This window comes from Sus scrofa, chromosome 6, assembly GCF_000003025.6.
Source record: "Sus scrofa isolate TJ Tabasco breed Duroc chromosome 6, Sscrofa11.1, whole genome shotgun sequence".
Taxonomy (NCBI): Eukaryota; Metazoa; Chordata; class Mammalia; order Artiodactyla; family Suidae; genus Sus; species Sus scrofa.
This window is the reverse complement of record NC_010448.4, coordinates 156,722,319-156,740,436: the sequence shown is the minus strand read 5'-3', so window position 1 is coordinate 156,740,436 and position 18,118 is coordinate 156,722,319. Positions and strand designations below refer to the sequence as shown.

At 40.2% G+C, this 18,118-nt stretch overlaps 2 long non-coding RNA genes across 4 annotated transcripts in view; one reads left to right on the top strand and one right to left on the bottom strand.

Moving 5' to 3' along the window:
- LOC102159014 overlaps positions 1-17,432 on the bottom strand; it is a 43,631-nt gene extending 26,199 nt beyond the window's left edge. The window contains exon 1 of the long non-coding RNA XR_002345487.1: positions 609-17,432. This is a non-coding gene — a long non-coding RNA (uncharacterized LOC102159014). The remainder of the gene's footprint in view (positions 1-608) is intronic.
- Positions 1-18,118, top strand: part of LOC102158888 — a 277,481-nt gene that overhangs the window by 136,899 nt on the left and 122,464 nt on the right. The window lies entirely within an intron of this gene.

The window sequence follows — 18,118 nt, the reverse complement described above, 5'->3', positions numbered from 1 at the left end:
TTCTAGCTGAAAGGTGACCAGAATCTTAAGCAGAGGGGTGGCAGCAGAGATGGAGCAGAGGGGATTGTTTGAGAAATAGTAATATAGTGGAACAAAGGGTTGAAATAATAAATAGTATTATTTATACTAATAGTACAGTAATATAGTGGAACATAGAAGGAGCAGGATGGGAGAGCCTGGGAAGCACAAGATTTAACAGAGTGTAGAGGATATGGGAAGCCAGAACCTAGAATGATGACTTTTTTTTTTTTTTTGTCCTGGAATGGATGGACACATTTACATTGGAAAAGGGAAAACCCAATGAATTGAGATCTTTTTTCAAATAACTCAAATCTGTCATAGAAAAAAAAAACATAGATTGATTCAAGTTATGAATATCTTCTGAAGCTAAAATAAAAAACGCTGAGTTTGAGAGAAGTAGTTTTGGTGTAGTATAAACAGAGATTTTGAAGACGTTGCCTCTAAATGGGTTCTGAGAGGGAGTTCATCGGTTCACAGATAAGTTCAGTCTTTCGTTGTCTAATATAATATAAGATGAATCATTGATGAACATGAAGATCCTTTCAAACATAGTGACTCTAGGATTATCTGAGTCCCAGAGAATTTACCTTATGAAGTGGTTCAATGATACCATCAGGACAATGCTGGGCTGGCAATTTGGTGGCCGGTGTTCTGGTCCCACTTCAATGCCTGCCTCACTTTCAGGATGACATTAAGGTGCTTTCCTCCAGGCTCTAATTTTCATCTACTTAAAAGATGAAGAGTTATAGTACATGATAATGATAATAAAAACTGAAATAGTAAGCATCCAGGGAATGGCTCTTTCCGTGGCCAAACATCATGCCCTGTGTTTCCTACATCTTAAGTTCTTTAATCCTCAAAATGGCACTGTGTTATCAGCCTCTCTGTTTTACAAATGAGGAGCCTGGGGCTCACAGGACGACTCTCCTTTGTGATTCTTTTGTTTATGTGCCCCTGAGACTTGGAGCTCAGTCTCATTATCACAGCATTCTAGAGAAAACTTCCCACACACGCTACTGTCGCTACTGTCGAGGTCCCTGCCTTTATGTGGTTTGATTACTCTGCCTACTCTGACTTCTGTAAGACACACCAAATCCTGCTTCTTGCTCAAACTAGCCCATATTTCAACTCAAAGAATCATAACAATATACTTGATGTCAGGGAACTTAAAGCAGAGGAGAAGAGCTGATTATATATACAATTTATATACACAGATGGCACAAATGATATGTCTCTCTCTCTCTTGAGGTTAGGTATCACGTCTGATTTGCTTTTGTTTACTTAGTGCCTTGCTCAGGAGCCCAGGACTGGGCAGCTCTCAGGCTGTCTGCTAGTGTTTATTGAAGAAATACTTATGAAATACTTCATAATGATTACAGAGAATGTATTCATAATATACATTACAGAGTATGTACATTCCATATCTACACTGAGCACAGACTTGAACTTAGAAAATAGAAAAAGGACATATTTTTGGAAGAAAAAAAAATTTTTAATTTAGGATATATTGTAGTTTAGATACCTACTGGCATCCCACCGGAGCCCTCTAACAGGTATCTAGATAAAAGAAATATATGGCATATAACAGGAGGAGTGAGGCTAGATTTAGAAATTTCTGGGTGGTAGTGTCTAGATAGGTAGTTTTTATGTACAAGGGACCAGATGTGATCACCTAAGGAGTAAAAGCAAATAGAAAATAGAAAATAACCAAAGAAGGAAACTTGAGATGATGGGAAGATGGGGAAGGAATTAGCAAGGGGGTGGGGGGCAAAAGTGGTAGCAAATGATATAGGAGAAAAACCAGAAGCCAGCCAAGGGATATGTCCCAGAAGCCAACTGAAGAAAATAATTTAAAAAGAAGAGTTGATCGACGGGTTTAAATGCTATGGAGAGTTTAAGATAAAAAAGAATTTACCGTAGTATTTGGCAATAGGAAGGTCACTGATAATACCGACGGGACCAGTTCAGAGGTGCGGCGGATGAACATCTGCGTGGAATGGTGTGTGATAACTTGCCTGTTTGATCTTAACATTCATCCCACCCCTTTTCTCACTCTTGCTCTACATCATAGGGGAATAAACTTTCTAACGTTAATTGCCACCTGGCTTCAGACCAGCTTGAGGAAGATTAGAGGGCAGAATGAGAAGATGAGCCAGGGTATTTCTTTCCCCTTCTCTCTGCTTTGAGTAGCCTCTCTAGCAATGCCTTCAGTGCATCTGTACCTAGCTGCGACTGGATAATCCTATTTATGGTCCAAGCTCCCACTAGGCTGGCATTCTAGCTTTCATGGAGCTCTGGAAGCAGCGTCTTCTCCCTGTGTCTCTTTAGCCCTACGGGTGGTAGTGGCTTTGGCCATGGCTATCACCTTTTCAGTCTCTCTTTTCTCTATGCAGGTTCCACTCCCAGAGACACGTCTGACTCTATTTATCCATTTTTGGTCAGCAGAATCCTCGGCCCTATGTTCCACACATTCTGGGCCATCATCCAGGCATCCCTGTGGTTTCCAAGAACATTTTTGAGAAGGACACGGGGACCCAAGCCCCAAGAACAACAGTTCCTTGGGTGTTCCTGGAATGACTTGGACTCAGTACCAGGGGTGGGGTGAGCTGATAGCCTATTTCTATTTAGCTGGGGTAGAAGCACTCCTCCTAAGGCATAAACCTTTCCCCACATGTAGTGGGCGGGCTCATCCACAGCAAAGATTCAAGTAAATAAACCCACCACCACAGTTTTCAAGTGTCACATCTGAGGAACGCTGAAAAGAAGGCAACACAAATAAACTAACTCAGCAAGCTTTGCATAAATGAGTGGGAGGCAAATGCAATAGCCACAGAAATGGAAAGGGGAGCCTTGATTTTACCCAAATATAGTTTCTTTCCATGTTAACTGTGATTTTCTAGATTTTAAAATTCTAAGATTTTTGAGTTTTTCACTGTAATTCTTGAGTCTCTAGTCCTGCCTAGTCTATGGCTATAGATTATGACTGCTTTATAATAATTATCCACATTTTTCATCTCTTTCTCCCATCAGCTTCTGCAGACTTATTAGCACATCCCCAATACCTTTCCGCTGGGCTGGCCCTTCTGTTCTCATCCCCTATCAGATGGGCCCTCTTCTGTGGCTTGATGACACTGCTTTCTCCCCTTCTGCCTTCAGACCCAGGGGTGGAAAATGCTCCCTGCAGTGGCTGACCCCTCGGTGCCTCCCCAACCATTGCTGATTCCCTTAACTCTCTCTGTCTATCTGTAAAAAGTCCCTCATTAAATTCTTGCTTAGTTAAACCCTGCAGAGTTTGCCATCTCTTTCCTGCATCACAGGAGGAACTTGAGGACATTTAAGCAAACTTTGCATTGTGCCATTTAGCATTGATTGTGTCCCTGATCTGGGCCAAGCATAGGCTTCCCCTCTTGTTCTAACTGCCCTTATTGAGGGGTGTGGCTTGGAAACCACCAGATGACCTCTTATCATTGCTGGGCACCACTGTGCCATGCCTCAGTGCTGCCTGTCTGTGATGTTTCCAAAGCTACAGGCTTTTTCTGGGCCGATGGGGAGTTACATTTCCTAGAGACTTCACTGTGCTGAGGTCTTGCTGGTTCTGCTCAGATGAGGAGAACATCCCTTTCTCCTAGTGTGATCCTCTCACTGAGCACAGCTGTCCCCCACTCCGTGTCTTACAGAATACCCCTCTTTCCCAGAAAGTGGTGTCCTTTAACCCCGGAGATGACCTCCATGGTCTTTGATGGGTTTCTGCAACTCAGTCAGGAGCCATAAGAGTATTAGGATGGAAAGGATTCTATGACTAGGAACCACTGGATTAAAAAAATAAAAAGTTTTTTCTAACTACTCATAGCCTTTCAATGGACTGTGAATCTCCAAAAGAGGCCAGTAGGATATAGCATCTGCCCATATTATTTGGCCATGGAATGCTTCTTTCAGGGGCCACTTACTTCCTGGACTATGCTTTTAGGAAATGCTATTGGTCCATGGTATCACTGCTTTCCGATAAGAATTGCACATTGTTTAGTATTTCCACTAATTTATGATGATAATGAAACTTTTTATGTTTTTAAAATATTACCTCAGGCAGACAGATTGGCCTTGCCAATGAGAGTCCACTTTGAGGAGAAGCAATGTGATGGAAAATAATTAGGGCTTTGGGCTCAGCCAGACCTGAGTCTGGATTCTGACTTAGTCATTGAGTGGCATTTGGCAAATCACTTAACCTTTCTGGGCCTCAGTTTTCACATCACTAAAATGAAACCAACAGAGTCTATTAAGTGTGATAATGATGGTAAACTTTCTACCCCTGTGTCTGGAACGTAGAAGATGCTCAACAAGACTGATTTTTTTCCTTCTTTAGAGACAAATGCTTTGTCACATGGGCCATACTGCTCACCACTTATCAGAGGCCTCATTGACTATTCTTTCCAAATTATTTTTTATTCTGAACTTCTCTAGCATTTAAAGGATTGACAGGATCTGGAGAGGCAGAGAATAGGTCTCAGTGAATTAGAGAAACTTAATTTGAGAGACCGTCTTCATAATATCAACTCATTGACAGTGGCAGCTGCTGGAAGAACTTTGAATACTTGGAACTGAATCTTAACAATTCCCTCTGAGGCAAAATCCACAAGGATATTTGTCATTTCTTATTCCAAATCTAGAAGGAATTATTTTCCCTCTAGTTTTTATTTTTTTTAATATTGTTATATAATCCTTATCTTAAAAGTAATTCACACAAAATCCCACCACCTAAATACATTGGACATTTTCATTTTTGATAGTGAGCTTTGGATTTTGTGATTATGTAAAATATGTCTGAATATAATCAGAGATTAGTAGATATTATAGAAATATGTTTCCAGGTTGATGCCTTCAAAATAATTATTATTATTTCTCATGCTTACATGAGAAATTCAATCCAAGATTATTATGAGGATTAAATTCAGGTAATTTTTTTTTAAAGCCTGATTTGGTGACTGGTTACATGATCACATCCCATTGTTGGATAGTTTTTTTTTTTTTTTTTTCCCAATTCCTTTGCCATTTCTTTTTGTCATGGCAATCTTCATGCATATATGTCAGGATAATATTTTGAGGGTTTTTTTTGTCTTTTTAGGGTCGCATCCATGGCACATGGAAGTTCCCAGGCTTTGGAAGTTCCCAGGCTTAGGGGTTGAATCTGAGCTGCAGCTGTCAGCCTATAGCATAGCCACAGCAATGCAGGGATCTGAGCTGTGTCTGAAACCTACACCACAGCTCACAGCAACACCAGATCCTTAACCCACTGAGCAAGGCCAGGGATCGAACCTGCATACTCATGGATGCTAGTCAGATTTTTTTTCCACTGAGCCATGATAGGAATTCCTGTTGAGATATTACTCTTTTCAATGATCCATGCCGCCTCCCCTCATCCAACACAAGATAGAATGTTCTTACTCCAGCCTAGAGGGGGCTTGGGTTTGGGGTAAAAGCATAGCCCTCTATAAAATCCTTTTATCCTTGACTTTTGTTTTCAAAACTTTGAAGTGGAAATGTGGGTGCTGATAGGCTGAAAAGAGAGAGCAGCCAGGGGATGGCGGAAAGGCAGAGTGTCTTAGAGAACAGAGTAAGAGTAGGATCCATTCTCCTCTCCTCTTTTTTTTTGTGGAGGAGGGTATCTCCCCAACCCCCTGGGATGAGAGGAAGTGGGGAGAGAGAGAAAACCGTGTAATCAGGAACATCAATAATGTAGGAAGGTGGCCAAGGTGGCAAGATCCTACCCAGAAGGGTATGCATGGTGTGGGGCTGTGAAAAGAGTCCTCAGATTTATTGATGATCCCTTTCCCTCACACATGACACAGAAGCAACAGAGAGGCTGAGCTGCAGGGCACCTTGGTGGTGGGGTGATGGTTACTGAAGGCTGACCTATCCCCAGTTCTGAGCAGCTTAAGCATTGTAAGTGATCCTGGAACCCTGATACAAGCCCATATTTATGAAAACCCCAATAACTGAGATTCAACTTTCTAGAACAATCAAATAGGTGTCAGAGTCAGAAATTGAGTTGAGTTACAGAAAATCAGGATGCTTTCAACTCCAGTATGTAAAATAAAATTCAATCTATTTTTTTTTCCTCTTCTTTTAGGGCTGCAAGTGCAGCATATGGAATTTCCCAGGAAGACAGGGGTCTAATCGGAGCCTGTGCCACAGCCACAGTGATGCCAGATCCGAGCCAGGTCTCCGACCTACAACACAACTCACTGCAATGCCAGATCCTTTAACCCACTGAGTGGGGCCAGGGATCCAACCTGCATCCTCATGGGTACTAGTTGGGTTCTTTACCACTGAGCCACAATAGGAACTCTTCTTTTTGGTTGTTTTTTAAAGATACATTTCATGAAGAATAATTTCTGTGTCAAGATATGTAAATGTTTTTATATCTCTTTTTTTTTTTTGGTTCCAGATCATTTTGCAAAGAATTATGTTTATTTACTCTAATGCCAAGAATGATCAAAGGTACTGCTTTCACCATATATTCTCTAGCTTTAGTTACTAGTATTTTAAAAAAAATTATTGCTAATTAAACAGTGAAACTATTACTGTAATTTAATGAGCATTTCTTAAGTTACTAGAGAGTTTGAACATCATTCCATGTACTTATTTGTGCATTGAATTTCTTCTCATGTTTATTACATTTTGGTTAGTACCCACAGTTAGCGCTGAACAAGTAAGTACATCTTTCTTATCTTTAATAGCTCATTTTTCCTTGTGGATAGTACCTCATACAGAATATTCTGGATCTTAAGCCTCCTTCCCAATCCAGACCTAACCCCCAAACTCTCACCACTGAAAAATATGTCTTTCATCAAGTGAGTTCAGTCCTGACCACCTAAAAGGCCAAGTTCTCCTTTTCAGCTGAAATAGACAGGTTCTAATTAGGCAGCATCATGATTACAAGGAAATTATTCACTTAGGCACGACAGAGGAAATGTGATAGGGCGTAAGGCAACCCATTGCATCATGTAAATAGTTGCAGACACTTGGGAGTTAAGACTCACTACCATTAGCTGCACATTTTCTAAAGGAAATAACCCAGATGGGAAATACACCTTGGGTGGAGACACACAATATAAGCCTTGTATAAGTAAACCCAAATTTTATTTATAAAAACGGAATTTAGAAAAATTACAGCTCCACAAAATGTTCCTCAAGAGCACTTTCTTCCACTCGGTCCAGGCGAATTTGAGAGGCCCCAGTGGTGTGTCGAAAAGAACACTAGAGGTAGAATGCCTTACTTTTATCTACTCTCTTGCCTGGAAGAATTCACTCATCCTTTAAGTAGCTTGAGTTCGGTATCATCCTCTGCAGGTAGCTTCCTTCCACCATCAAAAGGCATAGTGGTCCTGATCTGTGTTATGGTAAACATGTTCTTTTGTCTTCTTAGAAGTCTCTGCCTCTTTCCTGCTTGTCTTTAAGCTGTCTTTAACTTCTCCCTCTCAGCTGGATTGCTTTGTTGACTTAAAAATATGCACAACCTAAAAGCTGAGAGTTGAGGGTTTTTTTTTTTTTTTTCTTTTTTTGGTGGGGGCAGGCAAAATGGGGTAGGGGGGAGCAGGCAAAATGAGGACTATAGCCCTGGAGGCAAAATTTCAGATAGTTCTGAAATACCTCTTGGAAGAGGCAAGGGTGACTGTCAATACAATATGTGATTTTGGTGAAGGGGCAGGAACATGCAATCAAGCACACATTTTACAGACGGTCGCTGCTAGGTTCATGAAGGTTACTGCTAGTCATGAGCAGCAGATATCACCATTAAGGATTTTAGTGCTTTTCTAAACACAAGGAAATGTAAGAATTGGGTTCATAAAATCTTCTCCTAAAGATAGCTACCTAAAGAACTGTTCTGCCCATTTTCTTAGAGCACGAAGTACCTCTCTTCTGATCTCCAGCCTGAGCTCCTTTCTGGGGATGCTGGGTCAGCAGTTACAGTGGCTCATGAGTCAGTCCATGTAGAGGCAGACGGCAAGTGCCCATCTCCAGTTCACAGCTTCTGTCAAAAATCACCCATGCCCCAGTTTCTTCCAGTTTTATCAACAGACCCTCAATACCCCACATTCCTCTCCTACCTTTCTCCCCTTCCCCTAATTGCTGAATTTCTTGTAAAAAGTTATCTCTTCTGTCCCCATTTTACTTTTCATTCTTTCTTCAATCCCTTCCAATCTGCTTCTGCCCTATAATTCCACCACGGTGACACTCACTTGAGTTACCTTCATGTTGCTGAATCCAATGAACCACTATCAATAGTTCTCCTGACACTAGATTCATCAGACTGGCCCTCTGTTTCAGTTTGCTTTTCCCTTGGCTCTGTAATACCACATTCACTTACTTACCACATTTCTGGCTGCCTCTTTCCAGCCTTCTTTGCTGGATACACGTCTTTGTCCTGATTCCTCCATGCTGCATTCATACCCTTCACTCATCAACTCCCCTCCCAGCGTTTCAACAGCTATCTGGCGATGTCTGCCATATTTTTATTTCAAGCTTGACTCATCGCTTCTGAGTTTAGCTTTGCATATCCAAACTCCACTTTCAAAGGCACTTGAAAATCAATGTGTTCCAAAGCGAATTCATCATTCTCTTCCCTAAACTGTTCCTTCTCCAGTGTCCTTCAGGTAGTAATCTCTCCTTCAAGTTCTACATTATTTTTTCTTTCTAGTCTATGTTTATTTGTTCATGGATTTATTGATGGATTAATTGACTGGATCTAGTTATATTTTTCTGCCAGTCAAGGAGAAAGCTTTACACTTCATTATCAGCCTAGAAAAACTTCCTGTTTAACCAAAATTGCTTCCTCCTTTCTCCCTTTGAATGTGATTCATCGGTATTGTCAGTGATATATGAATTCTTTTCAAATCCTGAATTTTAAAAAAAATTGTAGGATATATATTTTTATTTTAAACTATTAACTTTGGAATCATAAGTTTATAGTATTTCTTTGGCATGGATGGAACTAGATTTAATGCAAATAAAGCAGAGCTCACTAAAAAAAATCCGATGCTTTGAAATGCTTCCAACTATGTGAAAAACAATCACAAAAGGCCTGTTTTATCCCCTTTGTGGCTATTGGATGAAGCTGCAGTGGAAGAAGCTACTCAGCTGGGACATATCTTAATCATGATTCTAGCCAAACTCTTGCAAAAACATATCAGCTAAGAAGATCCTGAATACTAATGACAATTCCTTACGTTTGCATAAGCAAACACATGCATAAAGGATTGCTTCACAATTTTCAAAGCATTTTGCAATCATTATCTTGAATCTTGTAGCTGCCCTGCCAGGTAGGCAAGTCTCATTCTATATTTTAAGATGAACAAACTGAAGGTCCAGAGAGAGGTGAGGTCTTTCACTTTGTAAAGTCATGTAGCCATGCAAGCTTCATTGTAGGAGATTGAACTCAGGTTTCTAAAATTTTGAATTTAGGATTATAGGCACCCCTCTCCCATTCCCACCTCAACCCTTGCTCTCTCTGAATATAGGAATCCCAGCTGAATCATCAAGAATGCTGCATCATCTCTTTCAGAGAATAGGATGAATTGGTTTTAGCAAAAGAGGAAAGCATGAAAGAAAGATAAATTTAGGATACTATTATGGAGAAGTATAAAACTGGGTTGACTTGAAAATTAGGGTTCAAGGAAGAGATTAACAGGAGATTAGACTGGAAAAATGGCTCAAATCAAAGTAAGATAACTTTAAATATTAGGTAGGTAAAAGTTTCTCAGAGCATCCTCCTGCCACTGGAAGTACCACTATGGATTAACTCTCCTTGCACCCAGGATGCATATTCAAAAGTAGCTTTCAGCACAGCTTACATTGACTGCCACACCTAAGAGGACCCTCCTATGCATCCCATAACTAGGGAAAAAATTTCACAAATGGCTCCAAGTGCAGTCTGGAGACTGGGAAGCTCACACATAGTAGACTGTGCTTACTTACACTGAGCATGTTAACCCCTGACTATCTCCCTGCACCCTAACTTTACCCTTCCTTCATAACTTGGAAAAATTATTTGTGTTTTAGAATATGTACACTGCCATATTTCAAGCTCATTTGTGGGTAGGAACTGCATACTATTTATGTGTAATTACCTGCCCTCATTGGCCCTCAACAGCCCTCAGCTCACAACCTTACATAGGGTAGGTGCTCAATATTAGATGAATAGACAAGTAGATAAAAGGAAGCTGGGACCCAGAGAGGCTCAGTGTGATGGTTGATAGAGGAAAGTGAGCAAAATGGTGGAAAATGACTTTTGTAGAGAGATTGCGTCTTAACTCCAAATGCGATACTCAATAACTCTGTTATTGGGGCAAGTCTCTTTGTTATTTTGATCCTCATTTTCTTTACATGTGAATTGGGGATGACAACACTAAGTTTATAGTGAGCTAGTGGAGATCACATTCAATTTAGTGAAATTAATCCACTAAGGCTGCTTAAACGTATCTGTCACTACATGTTTTCATCTTTCTCATATGTAGTTTTCTCCTTTTCATCCTTAGTATGAAGCATTTTGTACACTCAGGGATGCAAAACAATATATTATTGTCTTTTTTTCCCCTTAGAGCAAGTTTATTCTGTTTGAGTGCCTATCCAACTGGGTTGGTAAAAATATGTCTTAATTATTATTGGGGTTTTCCTCCCCTAAGGATTATAGAATGCTCCTAAAGTCTTAGGTGAGCTAAGCCTAAATGCTAAGGCTAAATTCTGTCCTCTCTGTTCATCTTTCTTCAGATCTTCCCATGATTGGCTCATTTTTAAAATTAAGGTCTAAGTTCAACTATGTACTCAGAGGAAGCTTTGAGACCACCCAATATAAAGTAATCACTCTCCCTCTATCACATCATTTTGGTTTATTTTCTGTATAGCATAGCTTATATTTTAATATTTGATATTTTCTATTCCTCTCACCACCCCACTTGCCCCAATTAGAATTTAAGCTCTGTGAAAGCAGTATTTTCCATGCCTAGAATATAGTCCACTTTTGTTGAATCCATCTCTATGGGTTCTGCAACTGAGCAGTGTGCTAAGACTTGCTTATAAAGGGATCTGATGATTTTTTTTTTTCCAGAATCTCTCCTTTCTTTGTTCTTGCTCTCTCTTCTTTCCCCTACAGACAACTGTTTTCTGTAGAGTTCAGCCTTTAAAAAAAGTAAGGAAAGACATTGATTCTAGCTGCTTCTATTTCCAGTTTCTGCCAAGATATCTGAAGCAAGGCATTATAGAGTTGGTCTTTGTATTTGGAGCAGGCAGGGGTTGATTCAAGGACAAAAACTGTGGGAGGACAAAACACTTATTTCTAAATTTCCAAGGTCACTTGATATCACAGATACTACTGATACCCAGTCTACATCCCCTTGGCACTCACTCTGCATGGGGCAGTCTGTTCTCCCAATGCCTGAAACCCTCTACCTAGGGATAGGGTGGCCAACCATCTTAGTTTGCCTGGGACTGTCCTAGTTTTAGCAATAAAAATGGTCATTCTGGGAAACCTTCCAATACTGAGCACTGAGATGGTTGGCCACCCAACCAGGGATAGCTTGGTATTCAGCCTCCAAGTAGTGCAAACCAGAAGTTTTAGAGAGTTAATTAATGCCCAGAAAGCAGTCTCCTCAATCAATGATGAACAGGAAGTTGGTATATAAATACACAGGCATTTTTGTCCTTTGGTAGTGGACAACGGTAGGTATATTTTTTGCTGTTTCCAGGAATTTCTCAGAGGATTCAGCTCCCATTGCCCACAGTAGTAAATAATTTTATAATACAGCATTTATTTGCTCCTTTATTTTCTTCCATTTCCCTACAACTATTTCCTGGTATTACTTCCCAAATAAACCGCTTGCAGTCAAGTCCTTGCCTTTGGGTCTGTCTTGGGAAACCCAAAGACAAACACCTTTCAAAATGCAGAGTAGAGCTAACACTCGCACTGACAAAATCCTTACCCTTGTATAACAAAATGTTTAAACAGAATGTGTACTCTCACTTTTGGATGAAGCTTTCAATAGCACAAAGTAGGTGGCAAAAACTTCATACAGACATTTCAAAGGGTGTGATCTAAGTGTTTTTATTGGCTCCTGACCTCTTCAATGTCAACTGTTTTGATATCTTTGAGGTGGGTACTGGGCTGAGAAGAAAGTTTTTATAATGTCATGGCATTTTCCCTGCCCTACCTCTTCTGTGTATGATGTTTATTCATCCCAAGACTAGCGAGGAAGGCTGGAGAGAGTCCATTTAAGAGATAAGTATGTGCTCCTGGACCTCATGTCTGACCCACATCTCAAGAATCTTAAGGACAAGAGGTTTTGCTATTTCCTAGTAGTGAAGCAAAGAGAAGTGGCTACTTTGGGGACTACTTTGGTATTGTAAACCAGGTGAATCTTCTTTTGGAGTGATCAGATGGAGGTTGCCTTAAAAGGGACTTTCCTCCAAAGGACTTCAAGCTGGGGTGAAGGAGGGTGTTATAAGAAACCCCCTGCCATGTTATAAGGACACTGGAGCAATCCTAAGGAGAGTATCTCATAGCTAGGAACTGAAGCCTCAAGCCAACAGCTGTGTTAATTAAGCCATTTTAGAAATATTTTTCCATCCTAGTCAAATCTTCAGATGACTGATTCCCTAGCAAAGTTTTCTGGGACACCCTGAGCCAGAACCACCCAGCTAAACTGATCCTGGATTCCTGGGCTCAGGAATGTGAGGTAATAAATAGTTTTGTTTTAAGGGTATTTTATATGTATCTATGTGGTAATAGGTAACTAATACTTCCTGTTAACAGAGGTGTAGTCAAATGTTCCCCAAAGACAATTAGTTAAGGGTCCACAGATCAGGCCATTAGAGAGAAAAGGTCAGCTCTGAACATTAACCAACCTCAGAGGGCACCAGTGGATGATCACAACTGTCTCAATCTAGGAAGACCTTTTCTTCTCCCTCCTCCTTCCTGTGCCTCTGCCCACACCTCCCTATACCCTGGGCTAGCAAGCTGGGAAGAAGGAAAATAGGAGTCCAGGCATAAAAAAAAATATTACTAACCTCCCAAATCTGCAAAAGGAAAGATGTTTTGACTTGCAATGAAATTTGGTATTTTTGGCCATTGCACAGGGTCGGTTGTTTTCATTACTGAGATGAAAGAGAATGAGCAAGCAGAGTCAAAAGAACTGCGCTAGATTTCACCCAATGGGCAGAGAAGAAGCCAGAGAGGGGTTTGAATAGAGTATGGGTAAAAGATTGAAGTTCTGTGTCCTGTAGAGTTTTCTCCTTTCAACTTTGTCCTTATATTGGCAACGTTGACTACAAAGTCCTACAGAGCTTATGTTCTACCTGTCTTCTCAGCATCAGCTCTTCTTCTGTTAGTGGAAGCATTAGTCTTCGTAGTACTTTATAAATACCACCTGTTCTGAGTGCAATCTCGTGGATCCCCTTGTGAACATTAATCTCTTCCTGAACCATAATGTTCTGGCTCTTTGCATTTTGTCTTGTCTCTTCCCTTGCCCTTTGTATGCACTCCCTTTGTGGTATTTTTTTTTTTTTAATGGTTGTTAAAGATAACTTGCTCTCGTACCAGCTTGTGAGCTCACTGAGGTCGGGTCCTATTAAATGTTATAATAGAAGTCCAAGGACTGATCATTCAGAGATTAACGAGACAACCCACTCTGTATTTGACTTACTACAGGTGAAGTATGGCTTTACTTCCAGAGGCTATTAATTGAGTGGGGATTTAAGATTCATAAACAAGCTCCCCTGAACCACCAGAGCCTGTTCAAACATGAAAACAGGATATACACTTGAGGTCAGATGTTGGGGTCATGGACATGTCATCAACAAGCATGCACAAAAAGTGCTGAGTGGACAAACTGAGGTCAGGAGCAGTTGACGGAAGGAGATAGGAAGTTCAAGGATGGACAGAATGAAAAGCCAATGTCTGAGAAGCAAACTCAAAACTAGGGTTACATGGAGCCAAATTTATTCAGTGCATCCCTATGAAGTGTCTTGTAGACATCCTGTGATGGTTAAAAAGGCCCAAAGCCACACACTGCAGTGCTCCTTGGCTTGAGTTAAAGCATGGTATCCTGATTTTGGGTACAATTGTTGTATCTAGAAATAGGCAGAATTTGGAACTGCAGTAAGATACCTTAAAGTACAATTGAAGAGCATTTTATTAAAGATTTAGACTGCGTTAAGTCATTGAAATTAAAAAGTGAATATGAAGTGGGCTATTGCAGTTGATAAATGGCTGAGGAATTATTGCCCCAGGCATTGCTTATGGGACTTTCCCCAAAAACTTTACCAAAAAAAAAAAAAAGTGAGGATACCTGATATGTGGAAAGAACTCACACTTAAGATACAATCACACAACCTACCTGGACCCTAATATGAAGTGGGTCACTTACCCCCATCTCTTGTAAGATTTCTCGGAAGAGACAAGACTCTCAGAAGGGACTCCCTCAGGTTGTCTAAATAGGAACTCAATCAGTGCTTAAGCCTACTTTCCTCAAAATAGAACCTTTTCCATGATAAATACACAAAAAGCAATATTATGGAGGCAAGACCATGCATGCTTGTTATTTATGCTGATTTCCTGTTGGTGGATAAGCACTCCTGCCAATTTTACCATGAGGCTACAGTGCCTTGGCCTGGCTTGGGTTTCTCAGCTACTCTTTTCCCTAGCCTTCAGCCCTCTCCCTTCCCAAAGTGGGGCAATACTATTTGCCTTGAAAGCTTCAAATCTTGGCTGGTTAGTGGCCAGCTGCAACCCATCAAACCCACTGATTAGGCGTTTGAAAGGGTGGAGCATTTTTAACACAATGATTGACAATGGCTTCTATCTCACACACCTGCTGCTTTAAAATCCCCATAAAATGTCAGCAGGGAGTGTAAGTGATATATAGCAGTAGTGCTGCCCAGGGTAGGAATGTTAAGTGCTAGGAGATGGGAGTGTCTGAACTTCAGCTACTGGGAAGAAAACAAAACAAGCATCCAATCTAATCCATTTCTAAAGAGAAAGTCCAGCACAGGGGGTTCAGCACTGGCAATCACTGTTAAGCCCTGACCTGTAGTTACTGTGTGACCACCAGGGATCATCTCTGCTCCTGAGGACCAGATCAGGCAGCCCCCAAATCATTGCTGGACACCAGGCAGTTTCCCTGTAGTTGGAAACTGGCCATTTGGGGTTGATTCTAGTTGGAGGGACTCTGAGCTCTTTCTCAGTGTTTTGCTTGTAGGGCCTGCTCCGTCTAGCGGCTCTGTGGTAGTTTCCTTATAGGCAGGTTGTCAGATCCAGGCAACCAAATCCTAAAACCAAGCCAAGCACCAACTTATCCTCAAACCAAATTATTCTGCCTGGGTGGCCAAAGGAAGGAGGTTGAAAAAGATTCCAGGGTCATCTGAAAGCAAGGGCAGAGGAGTTAAGTACAAAAGCAGGTCACCAAAGTTGAAGGGTAACCTGAATACAGTTTGCAAAGGTGGTCCTCAGTCCAGCACAGTTCAGGGAAAAGGAGGTGGGAGGAGCAGACCTGGAATAATGCTCTCGAAGGCAAGTGGCAAGGCAGCCTGGTTCACATTTGGTCTGTGGTGTGGTGGGAATGGGCTAATTGTGGGTAGTTAGCAATAGTGAAGAAGGGATACTGGGATTTTTACACTGTGAATTATAAATAAACGAAGTTCTTTGAGTTAATAAGTGTCAGGCACTGTGCTGTCTCCTGGGGATACCATAGCCCATGGATGCTCTTCCTGCCCTCACAGAGCTAAGTAGCTGTTAACTGAATATTTCTGGTCCTGTCTGATGAGTGTTGGGTGGAATGGGGAAGTTCAGGGAGCTTTGGGAGCCCTCGGTCTGAAGGACAAGACAGGGAATTATGGGAACTGCAGAAATTATTTCAATACAATAAGCACACATTGAGCACCTGCTGTATACCAGGTACTAGAATGGTGTGGAAAACTCTACCCACCACTGTGAACAACTTAAGAACTGAATTTCAGTTTTTAATCCTTATGTCCACAGAAGCAGAAGCTAACAAAAGAATGTGTCCAAGTACATGGGTAGCAAAGAGGTCAGGAGGATTGTTATAGACGTAGGAGGTTTTTCCTCTCTTATGAAATACTCCAAATATACAAAAATGAGAAAATAATAGAATAGATTGCCCAGGCATAGCCATCTTCCAGACTTAATAGTCTTCAAGTTGCAAAATTTGCTGGCTCTCTCTCTCTCTCCTAAAGCCTCTTTGCTCCAACCTGCCTCTCTCAGAGACCAGAGCTCTCCTGGTATCATTTGGTATCATTCCAAACATTTTAAAAACTGTTGCTTTATCTTGCTTGACAAATTCTCCCTATCTATTACTTATCTTACCACTTCGAGTATGCTGGTTTTCCTTGAACACATGTTTTAATTTTTAATGTGTTCAATTTTATTAATCTCTTCTTTTACATGTACTGCCTGTGTTTTGATGAAGAAAATCTTTCCCTACCCTGAAGTCATGAGATATTTTTCTCTGTTGCCTTGTAATAGTTTCAGAATTATGCTTTTACCCTTAGGGCTTAAAACCTTCTAAAATTTATGTTTTCATTAATTTTGAAGAAAAGATTTAATCTTATCTCTTTTCTCCCCACATAGATAGCCAGTTACCCCAGAATCATTCATGAATTAATCCATTTTTTTTTCCACCACCTTTTAATGCCTTTTATCATACTCCTGGTTCTTAAATATGTGTAAGTCTGGTTCTAAACACTCGTTTTTTCATGGTTCATCTGTCCTTGTGTCAATACTATATCATTTTAATAAATTATTTATTGATGAATAAATCATATTTATTTATATGATAAACAATCATATTTGATAAAGTGAATTTCTCTCTACTTCTCCATTGGATTTTTTTTTTCCTGACTCTTCAATCATTCTTGTAAAATTTTGGTATCAACATCTTTATTTGCATAAAAATAAATTAGAGAGATAAAAAATTGAATTATATGAATTTTTTTTCATTATAGCTGGTTTACAGTGTTCTGTCAATTTTCTACTCTATAGTATGTTGACCCGGTTACATATGCAGGTATAGATTCATCAGAAGTGATTAGACATAGTTCCCAGTGCTGTACAGCAGGATCTCATTGCCCATCCATTCCAAAGGCAACAGTCTGCATCTATTAACCCCAGACTCCCAGTCCATCCCACTCCCTCCTCCTCCCCCTTGGCAACCACAAGTCTGTTCTCCAAGTTCATGATTTTTTATATTAATTTAGGGAAATGTCATTAATATCAGTCTTCTCAAATATTAACATGATTTATGTCTCCATTTATATATTTTTTCAGACAAAATAGTCTGTTTTTAGTCTTTTCAAATTGAAGGATAGTTGATATATAATTTTATATGTTACACATGTACAGCATAGTGAGTGACTCACAATTTTTAAAAGTTATACTCTATAGTTGTTATAAAATACTCCCTGTATTGTAGAGTATATCCTTGTAGCTTACTTTATACCTAAGTTTGTACCTCTTAATCCCCTACCTCTATATTGCTCCTCCTCCCTTCCCTCTCCCCACTGGTAACCCTGCTTTTTTTTCTCTATATGTGAGAATGCTACTTTCTTGTTATATTCACTAGTTTGTTGTATTTTTTTAGATTCCACATATAAGTAAAATCATACAGTATGTATCTTTCTCTGTATGGCCTATTTCACTTGGCATAATTCCCTCCAAGTCCATCCATTTTGCTGCAAATGGCAAAATTTCATCTTTTTTATGGCTGAGTAGTATTTCTCTCTCTCTCTCTCTCTCACACACACACACACACACACAGACACACACACACACACACACACCCCCCAACACCCTATCTTTATCCACTCATCTGTGGGTGGGCACTTAGGTTTTTCATACCTTAGTAATTGCAAATAATGCTGCTGTGTACATTAGGGTACATGCATCCTTTTGAATCAGTCTGTGTCTGTCTGTCTTTCTTTCTTCCTTTTTCTTTTTTTTTTTTTTTGATTTATACCAAAGAGTGGAATTGCTGGGTCATATGGTAGTTCTGTTTTTAGTTTTTGAGAAACCTCTCTACTGTTTTCCACCAGTACA